Here is a 10,988-nt window from a genome sequence, read left to right on the forward strand (position 1 = left end):
CGCTATTACTCCACGCCCAATGACCCCTGCGCAGGCAGGACACAAGTTTCGGCCGGCCCGAGGACTCACCTGCAATCAGCATTCCATTCTGGACCTTGCATGTGGAATCAATGCAATTTGCACTTTCCAACACCAGGGGGAGCTCAATCTCTTAAAGGGAGGATGTTTCTTAGAAATCTTTTAAAGGTAGCTGGTACCTGTTATTTTCCGAAAATAACAGTCTAGTGTCTGCACGGAGATCAGACATCACACACGTAAAATACAGATGCAGGTCCCATCCCTATGTTTACATACTGATGAGTTATGTTAAAACATTGAATAAAAGTTGCGCACTACTAAATCCCACATCCTCCAATCTGCATGCCAGACCTCACCAATCTGCCCATCTGAGTTTGTACCAGGCCTGCGAGAGTGCATGAACCAAGATTCTCTGCTGATGCACTAGAGGCCTTGGTGCAAGAGGTGGGCAGAAGGAGGGACATCCTATATCCGCGGGCGGGGGGGCAAGAGGCCCTTGAGACATATACTCAAAAGGCAGTGGGAGGCAGCGGGGGATGAAGTCAATGTCAGGCGCACAGCATCCATATCATGAATATGGATGCAGTGCAGGAAGAAGTTCAATGTTTTGACATGAGTGGTCAAGGTGAGTGAGGTCAACTGTCAAATGGCGGCTCCTACCAACTGCATCACGCACTACACCCCCATCCCCCACATACCAACAAACTCTTTCCATCAGTACTCAACTCTTCCAATCAGATGCTTCCTCTCACCCTTACACATTACCACAGTTGCAAGCCACCCACCCACAACTCACACACACTGGCAGCTATTCAACCATGACTGGCACATCACCCAGACACATGTCCCGCTTTCTTGCAGGACAAGGTGGCGCATATCAGGTGGCAGCAAGTGGCAGTGGCATTTGCTCCTCAAGCCTGTTCCACCATTCAACGAGATCATGGTGGACCATATACCCATCTTAGCCCCATATCCCTTAATGCCCTTGGTCCACAGAAATCTATCAATCTCAGATTTAATATTCACAATTGAGCTAGCATCAACTGTCGTCTGCAGAAGAGCGTTCCAAACGTCTCCCACCCTTTGCGTGTAGAAGCATTTCCTAACTTTACTCCTGCACATCCTGGCTCTAAATGTTAGGCTATGTCCCCTAGTCCTAGTATTCAAGTATAGGAGACCTCCAAAAACAGTTACAAATGTCTCGGCAGCAGGAAGCAATAATCCAGCCACTAACCTTTAAATCCTTCATGGTCCCTTTAAATAGCGCTGGTGGGGGTGGGGGTGGGGTCCTCCAGGCACTCTAAGACACGTTCAGATGGTCAGGGTTCAGACTGTGCGTTGAGTTGAGCGTTAAGTCCCAAAATAGTGTCTAGCACTTTAAATCATGTCATGCTGGAAACGTGCGTGCGCATCCAAGACGCTATTTGGATGTCAGAGAGGCCGTGTAGCGTCAAAGCAACGGGCGCTACACGGCCCAATTTAGCACCCCTTATATCCTGCAATATTTAACTGCCAGTCCTGTTCTTTATGTAGCCATGTTTCAGTTATCCATACTACATCTGGCTCCTCCCCATTCCAGTTCAGGTGGAGCCCATCTCAACGGTGCAGCTTCTTCCTGTCCCAGTACTGGTGCCCCTCCTTCCCACACCAGTCTTTCAGCCACGCATTCACCGTCCTGATCTGTCTATCCCAATGCCAACTAGCACGTAGCTCGGGCAGTAATCCCGAGATTATCACGTGTGAGGCCCTGTTTTTTTAATTTGGTTCCTAACTTCTGATAGTCTCTTAGCAGGACCACCTCTCTTTTCTTCCCTATGTCATTGGTCCCAACATGGAGCACGACAACTGAATCTTCCCCCTCCCTTTTCAAGTTCCTCTCCAGTTGCTCTGAGATATTTTTAACCTTTGCACCAGGCAGGCAACACGCCCTTCTGGACTCTCAGTCGCAACTGCAGAGGACGTGAGCTATCCCCCTAATTATCGAAGCCCTCATGACCTCAACCTTTCTGTTCTGTTCCTCTCCTCCCCCCACCACCTTGGACTGCCTCCTGCCCCGCGGTGCCATGGTCAGCATTCTGGCTGTCCACCCTGCAGCCTTCATCCTCATCCTCACAGATAGCAAGTACATTATACCTATTGGATAGGAACTCCTTCTCTACCTCTCCTAGGTTCCCCTTGCCCTGCTGACTAACAGTCACACCCTCCCCTTCCTGTACCTGTGCTTTCCCCTGAGATGTGACCGTACTCTGGAGCAAACTATCCAAAAATTCCTCCCCCTCCCTTATGTGTCGGAGTGTCTCTAAATCACAGTCCAGCTCGTCGACTCTGAGCTGGAGTGACTCAAGACGGAGACATTTCCTTCAGATATGGCAATCTGGGACAGTCTCGCAGTCCACAAACTCCCACATGCCACAGTCCTGCCACATTGCCTGCACGGCCATTTCTAGTTTTCTTTAAGTTTTTAATTTTTTTAGTTTTAATTGTAGCACAGTTACAGCCACCCCCTCACCACAAAAAGGTTTGAAAATTAAAACAAACAGAACGTCCGAAAGTAATTAGGATAGTTCTCCAAATCAGCTTTTATTTTTTCATCAGTTCTCTCTCCTGAAAGTGTGGAATCTTTGCCAGGGAACAGTTCCATGGGCACCAGCTACTTTCTGGCACCTTAACTATCATTCATCTGTGTGCCTTACACTGAGTCGTGGCTCATTGGTAGCATTCTCGCCCCTGAGTCAGAAGGTCGTGGATTTAAGTTCCACTCCAGAGACTTGAGCACATTTTCTGGGTTTACACTTTTAGTGCAGTTCTGAGGGAGTGCTGCACTGTCGGAGGTGCCGTCTTTCGGATGAGATATTAAACCAAGGCCCTCTCAGGTGGACGTAAAAGACCCGATGGCTCTATTTTGAAGAAGAGCAGGGGAGTTCTCTCTGGTGACCTGGCCAATATTTATCCCTCAACCTACATCAGTAATAACAGCTTATCTGGTCATTATCTCATTGCTGTTAGTGGGACCTTCTTGCAGGTAAGTTGGCTGCCGCGTTTCCTGCATTACAGCAGTGACTACACTTCAAAAAAGTACTTAATTGGGTGTAAAGCACTTTGGGATGTCATGAGGTCATGAAAAGCACCATATAAATGCAAGATCTTTCCGTATTGGCAATAGTCACTTTGTAGGCTATTTTTATATTTGTTGTCAGTATGGTGGGTGATGTTGGTAAAGCCGATTTCTTGCCAATCCCTAGTTGCCCTGAGCAGGATGTGCTGGGCCTCCTTCTTGAACTGATGTCCTTGTGCTGATGGTGCTCCCGTGATGGTGTTAGGGAGGGAATTCCAGAATTTTGTTCCAACGATTATGAAGGAGTCGAAACCATAAGTCGGGATGGTGTGTGACTTGGAGGAGAACTTGGAGTTGATGTTGTTCCCATGATATTGCTGCTCTTATCCTTCTTGATGGTAGAGAGCGCAAGGCTGGAAGTCGCTAGCCTGTACTTTATAGGACGGCCTCAACCGGGATCTTGGGTTCATGTCACGCTACACGTAACCCCACCAGCGAAAAAAAGTTATCTGTTTTTAATACAACGGGTCATTCTCTCTCTTTCTCTTCCTTTCGGATGTTTCTCTCTCTCTCTCTCTGTTTTGTGTTCTGGCCGTTTGTATATTCGGTGGTCCTGTATGTAACATCTCTCTATCTGAACACTTTGATTGCCTTGACAACGGGCAGTTGGAAAGATTATCTGTAATCACCAGGCATTGTTCTCTGACTATAAATGCGGTAACATTCAAGGAATCCCACACTACACCTGACGAAGGAGAAAGCCTCCGAAAGCTTGTGATTTTCAAATAAAACTGTTGGACTATAACCTGGTGTTGTAAGATTCCTTACATTTGTACTTTATAGGTTTATTTTCTGATTGTAACTGTTTTTGTATAAAAGCTTAATAGGCTCGTACCAAGTTTCTATCTCCACAATTTTAACTCATAAAATAGTACAGACAGGAATTTGGTACATGCCAGTTAAACCTTTATAACAAAACAGTGAAAGTCAGGAAATATATCCTGAACTATTCCTGCAGTCTGACCACCTGCACTTGTTTCCAGGCAAAACCGAACCCTCGTACTGTTGGTGCCCTCTGGTGCTGGAAAAAAGAATTACCGTTGTCGCAATGGAAATAGTAACTGGCATTTTTTAAAAAATGTTAAAACCTAATTAACAATAACTAAATAAAAGCAGCTCTTTATACAGCCCATTATTTCATGGAAAATGAACTGAATGCCAAAGATGTAGGAGCAAACTTACAAATAATAAACAAAATACCCTCAGTAGAAATCTGGAAGAATTTAAAAAATAGCATTGAATGCTGGAAAACTGGAAATACACAGCAGGCCAGATATAATTTGAAAGAGGAAAGACAGGTTAACATTTTTCACCAACTTTTGATGAAGGGTCCCATCCAAAACCTCTCTTTTCTCTTTTAGCTGCTGAGAAATCTGAGGGAGCATTTACAAATACAGTCACCAAGGGATTCATCTTCAGGCCCCTGTGAGTTTACTGCACAGTTACTGAGGGGCAGTCACAGGGTTTACACTAACAATTTTCCTGCATTAACAATGTGGATGAATGTTTAGTAAATACCTGAGGTAACTAAGTGAGATTAGAGGCTTAAGGGGAGATTTTCTTGGGTTTGCACTTGCCTCTAAAGGAACCCATCCATAAAGGAACCCACCTGATCTGCCGATAGTTGCTGCATCCAGGTGCAGACCCAGGAAAATGTCCCCCACAATCTCCAAACTGCAGGCCATCATCATGATTCAGTCAATGAATGCGATGGTCACACTTGAGTCAAAACAAATCCATGTGTCAATGACCTTCAAATGAGGGTAAGCATTAGTCTTACATCAGCAAAATAATGGAACTGATCATCAGGTACAAACTGGACATTTACTTGTATGAAAATAATGTAATAAATGGCAGTCAACATGGTTTCAGAAGGGGCAGATCCTATCTGACCAACTTCCTTGACTTTCTCGAGAAAATTACATCCTAAGTTGACATTTGAAAGCCCTACCACAGTGCATGTAAACCTCGAGAAAGCTTTTCATAAAGTTCAAGGCATCAAGGTGTATGGGGAGAGAGCGGGAATATAGTATTGAGATAGAGGATCAGCCATGATCATATTGAATGGCGGAGCAGGCTCGAAGGGCCGAATGGCCTACTCCTGCTCCTATTTTCTATGTTTCCCCATGAAAGGTTGCTACAGGAGCTTGGAGTAGAGGATATCAATAGCAGAACCTGGAGTGTTATCCGAACTAGAGAGATGGGAGTGCCACATGGATCGGAGAGGGTGCACGTACAACTTCCTAGTCTACAAAAACGGCCTAAAGTTAGAAATGGAATGCAATTTGGTCACCTTCACAGATAACTCTAAGCTGGAGCATGAGGAAGGAGAAGGAAGTCAAGTGTGATGACGCAGCCAAAAACTACAAAAGAACCTAAACAAAATTTGCAGCTAGGTAAAATTATACCAGATGAAATTCAATTCAGATAATTGCAAGGTACTACACAATGGAAGGAAGAATGCAGGTCACACCTTGAGTGAATGGTGATGTACAAACTGAAAAATCTGGGAGTGGTAGGAGCCTCAACATTCAGCATGTCCAGTTACAGCAGAACACCAATCAATAAAGCTTACAGAATGTGGTGCTATGTTACCATATCAGTGTAAGTCTGAGGCTTTCACGCTGCAAGTGTACAGTGCTCTGGTAAGGCCGCTGCTGAAGAACGCTGTTTAGTTCTAGTCACCAAGGCATTAGGGAAACACCCAAGTCCAGGAGGTGGTGCAGAGAAGAGCCAATCTCCTGGGCCAGTGTCGAGGCTGACCCCTAGTGTCAGAGGGATGAGTTATGGGGATAGACTAGAAAATTCACGGGTGATACCCTCCCTATCTCTGTAACCTCCTCCAGCCCTAAAACCCTCCGAGATCTCTGCGCTCCCCCAATTCTGGCCTCTTGCGCATCCCGGTTTTATTCGCTCCACCATTGGCGACCGTGCCTTCGGCTGCCTAGGCCCTAAGCTCTGGAATTCTTTCCCCAAACCTCTCCACCTCCGTGCCTCTCTCTCCTCCTTTAAGATGCTCCTTAAAACCTACCTCTTTGACCAAGCTTTTGGTCACCTGTCCCAGCATCTCCTTATGTGGCTTGGTGACAAATTTTGTTTGATAATCACTCCTGTGAAGCGCCTTGGAATGTTTTACTATGTTAAAGGCGCTATATAAATGCAAGTTGTCATTGTAAGTTGAATAGAAAAGGTAAATTCAGAGCACTTTTTTTTAAGTTGAATTACGACTGCAGGACAAGGTGGGGCACAGTACGAAGTGTTAAATGGTAAGTTCAGGGCTGATGTCAGGAAACACTTCTTCACACAGGGTGATTAATACCTGGAATGGTCTTCTGGATAGGGAAATAGAGGAAAACTCTGCAAACATTCAAGGAGTTAGATGCTGTGACAGGGAGGACTGCGAGTGTCTACGGAAGTCAGAGCTTCCTCATCCAAGTTGAGTAAGTGCAGTTAAAGTTGACCCAAGATACAGCTTAACATCGCTCAGGGGGCTTAATTTTTCTTCTCTACAGCTGGAGTCTTGTCTTCAGCAGATTTAACTTAAAAATAGGGATCTGGATTTATCTTTTCTAAGCCATTTTGTATCAGATATGGCAATAGGATGTTCTTTCCCCACCAAGATTTTAGTTCTGTTTTAAAAAAATAATCTTGCCTGAATTATTCACCTTGAGAATGTTTTCTTTTCTTCCATTCAATGCCAGTGGTAATTTTCAGCATCATCATTTCTGCTGGTGCTGGATTTGCAACAGTCGGCATTCCCTCCATATCCCCAGCACCAACCAGCCCAGGCACAGACGCTGACTTGTTTCTTCAGTGTCGTAGAGTCTTGTGCCCATCTGGTTCGAAAAGCGTTTCCCCAAAGGATTATTATATACAGGGACAGAAGCAATTGTACACTGGGATTCTGAAGGTGAAGCTACCAGTTCCGATGGAGAGTCCCACTCGAGGCATTAACTCTTTCTGAAGCCGATTTGCAGCATTTTAATATTGGAGTTTCAGCGTTCACAGGTTTCCTTTTTATTTCTACGTTCAGTCGTGTTGGCAGAAAAGTCTGAGAAAATATTTCGGCAGATCAGAAGAACAAAAAGATATTTAAAAATATACACCTGGTTACAGCAGTCCTTGAAAAATAGCTTCAATACTCCAAATATCGATTTCAGCTTGTTTTAAAAACAAATCAGGAAACATTATATTTTATTGTTACTGCACCCACAGGAGTGATAGATACTCAGGATCCTTCAAACATAAATGTTCTCCCCTCCTCCTGGGGATGAAAATACTGCATGACTTAAAATAGAACTCTACCCCTTCCACCATGATGGCTGTGGATGATGGTACTGAGTGTTGTGGAACTCCCTCCCTCCCTCTCACTCACTCCTCCCACAACGGCTCACTGATGTGTCACTCGAGCATTCAGAACTGGAAAGGTCTCAGGATCAATCCCTCGTCTACAGTGAGTCAGCCAGACTCGGGTGGGACAAGGATAAGTGCAAACTGAGCGTCCGGCGTGTTCCAGACTAGGGAAGAGGAATAATTGGCCTGACACCGAGGTCCCAGCTCCTGATTGCTGTCCCGTGCTGGGAGCATTCTTACACTCACTCCAGGCTCATCCATGGAGAATGGCCACTTGGAGAAGGTATTGCAGGGCAGCCATTTGCCTACGGCACCGTACCCCAGCAAGAAACCTTAGGCTCAGGATAGGTAGAAAAAGAGAAAACTAAAGGGTAAACTGGAGAAAGACAAGGCTGAAGCGTTTGCAACCATCTTCAGCCAGAAGTGCCGAGTGGATGATCCATCTCAGCCTCCTCCCGATATCCCCACCATCACGGAAGCCAGTCTTCGGCCAATTCAATTCACTCCACGTGATATCAAGAAACGGCTGAGTGCACTGGATACAGCAAAGGCTATGGGCCCCGACAACATCCCAGCTGTAGTGCTGAAGACTTGTGCTCCAGAACTAGCTGCGCCTCTAGCCAAGCTGTTCCAGTACAGCTACAACACTGGCATCTACCCGACAATGTGGAAAATTGCCCAGGTATGTCCTGTCCACAAAAAGCAGGACAAATCCAATCCGGCCAATTACCGCCCCATCAGTCTACTCTCAATCATCAGCAAAGTGATGGAAGGTGTCGTCGACAGTGCTATCAAGCGGCACTTACTCACCAATAACCTGTTCACCGATGCTCAGTTTGGGTTCCGTCAGGACCACTCGGCTCCAGACCTCATTACAGCCTTGGTCCAAACATGGACAAAAGAGCTGAATTCCAGAGGTGAGGTGGGGAATCATGGCCCTGGACCCATCATCTACCCATTCACTATCACTACGTGTGACGGTGTCATTGTGGGGACCAGCGATGGGAACAATGCATTTACCAGGTGGCCGAGGATAACATGGGGGTAGACTGTCAACTTGCTACCTGGGCGTAAAGCTGGTGAATGGATCACCCACCCAATAGTCATTTCAGTCGACTATATTGGGTGAAAATCGGGCTGGTGATGGGTTAGTGATCTGCTCCACTCCCACAGTTTAACGCCCAAGTTGAAAATGACCCTCCATGGTGTTTTTATATGGCTGAACATTTTCCAAACCCAATTATTTTGTAATATGATTTCCAGCCTCCCTCCCACTCCAATGCGATAGATACAAACCTCCTCACCCAACGCCTCCATATTATTGAAAATCAGGATCCATTTTCATAATTCCCCCTATTTATACAAACAAACAATGGCCATGCAGCAGAGCTTCCTGTTCCCTGTCAACATTTACAGTCTTCCAGGACTTTGCGACACTGCAGAAAAATAGCGGTAATATCATGATACAGCTCAGGAGGCCATTCAGCCCATCATGCCTGTGCCAGCTCTTTAGTAGAGCTGTCCAATTAATTCCACTCCCCTGCTCTTTCCCCATTGCACTGTAAATCTTTTCCCTTTAAATATTCATCCAGTTCCCTTTTGAAAGTTATTATTGAATCTGTAGGTAAAAGCAAACTCCACACTTAGCGTTTTATCGACCAGTTTGTTTCTCTGTATGGGGAAAAAATGCAGAAATACAGTCCTGACACATCACGCAGGTGCGATTTTTGCAACTCTGCTGTTCCACTCCTAGTGATGCAGATTGGTCCAGGCAGAGTTTCGACAGAGAAAACCTATAAAAACTTAAATATTCATACTGTACTTGTTAAAGTCTGGGTTTGTAAATAGAGATTAACCTACATTGTGCAAATATTACAGAACATAAATCATGTACTCCTCTTAAATTTACAGAACTGTGTAAGTTTATAAAAATAAATATAAATAATCCTACTTGCTAAGTTTTACCGAAGTCTTCAAGTTCAGGCTGGCTTCCATGACAGTTCTGTTGAAGGGTCCCAATTGAAATGTTAACCATTCCTCCTCTTTCAGATGCCCATTCGCCCGCTGTGCATTTTGTTTTTATTCCCAAGACTTACTCGTGGTACCCAGGGCTTAAGGAAAGAGAATCCCACCCCAATGACTTGTAGCATCATAATGAACAACGTAACAAAAGTTTACCGATAAAACATAGGAGTAGGCTGATGAGACACTGGTGTTAATATTCAGCTTCACCGCCCGGGCAGTCGGAGCAGATCACCCACCTTTTGGGAGAATCCTTCGGATTTTCATTCCATTGAAATCAACTGAATGAAAATCAGGTGGGTTGCATAAACGGCCGGTGATCTGATTTGCCAGGTTACTGGCAAAGCTGAAAATGACCCTCACTGAGTTCTGGTTGCATTTCTTGAGTTTTCCTAATGTGGTCATTGTCCGTTTGCTCTCCGATAAAGCTGCCTTTTTTTTTAAGGTACTGCGTGGTCTTCTACACGCTTCTTACAATCAAGTGACTGTGCGGCTCAGTGGCACAGCCTTAGTGTTCGGACGGTAGGACGTGTGTATGAGCCGACGGATCCCCTGATTCTGAGTTCCTTAACGGGTGCTCAACACAGGCTGAGAGAATGGGAAAGAAATCCATTTCATACTCCTGACTGACTCAACCAGTTGGTGGATATCTGGGCGCAGGTCACCTTGATCAGACGGTACCGTGTGTCCGCAGTTGGAAATATGAAGAGGGCAGAAAAAAATCTTCAACACTGAGGCAAAAAAAAAAAGTTTTGTAAAGAACAAGTGGACTTCCTGTGGGTTGATCACAGGCCTGAAAACTCAGGCCTCCTGCCCACTCAGCCCCACTCCAGCTTATGGCTCGCTCGGTCTCCACACCCCAACAATTCACTGCTCCAAGCCCTGGAGTACGGGGATGAGGGAAGGTCATTTTTTTTAAATAGGGAAGAACGTTAAAAGTTATTAAAATATAGAAAACAAACAAAATGGCTGACTTAAGTACTCTTGTAGCGATCTGATTGGTTCATAGTGTCACCTGATTGGCACGGACCAATCAGCAACTTAAAGGATCACTACAGAATTAGACACTGACAAACGTTCACAGATACGGATTTTTAATAATATGGAACTACTTGCCACTATAAACAAGATCAGTCAAGGCAGCAGTGGGAGGAATTCCTGATTTAAAAAAAGTATTAGTTTCTTAATTTTCGCCCCTTTTTCTCCTGAAGGCACTGCGCTTGCTGGAGTATGGTTCCAGGTTTGTCAGCAGCCTCCCTCCTAGTATCTCACCCAAGTGGTTACTCAATGAGTGTTGGCATGCAAATCAACCATGGAGTGCATCACAGCCAAGCCCAATTCTGGACTCACCCAGTGGAATTTCCAACGAGGAGCACTGGCATTCCTTCTTGCTAATCCAGGGAGGAGTGAGGCGAATTGTTGGCCTGGCAGAATTCAGCCAATGCAGCACAATGTAGGGAATAAACGAAACACCTTCTGG

The 10,988-nt window shown here is 45.3% G+C and overlaps 1 protein-coding gene across 1 annotated transcript in view; it reads left to right on the forward strand.

Annotated features, from left to right (window-relative positions):
• Positions 1–10,988, forward strand: part of LOC137299880 (gap junction delta-3 protein-like) — a 115,410-nt gene that overhangs the window by 10,956 nt on the left and 93,466 nt on the right. The window lies entirely within an intron of this gene.

Source organism: Heptranchias perlo, chromosome 30, assembly GCF_035084215.1.
Source record: "Heptranchias perlo isolate sHepPer1 chromosome 30, sHepPer1.hap1, whole genome shotgun sequence".
NCBI classification, from domain to species: domain Eukaryota; kingdom Metazoa; phylum Chordata; class Chondrichthyes; order Hexanchiformes; family Hexanchidae; genus Heptranchias; species Heptranchias perlo.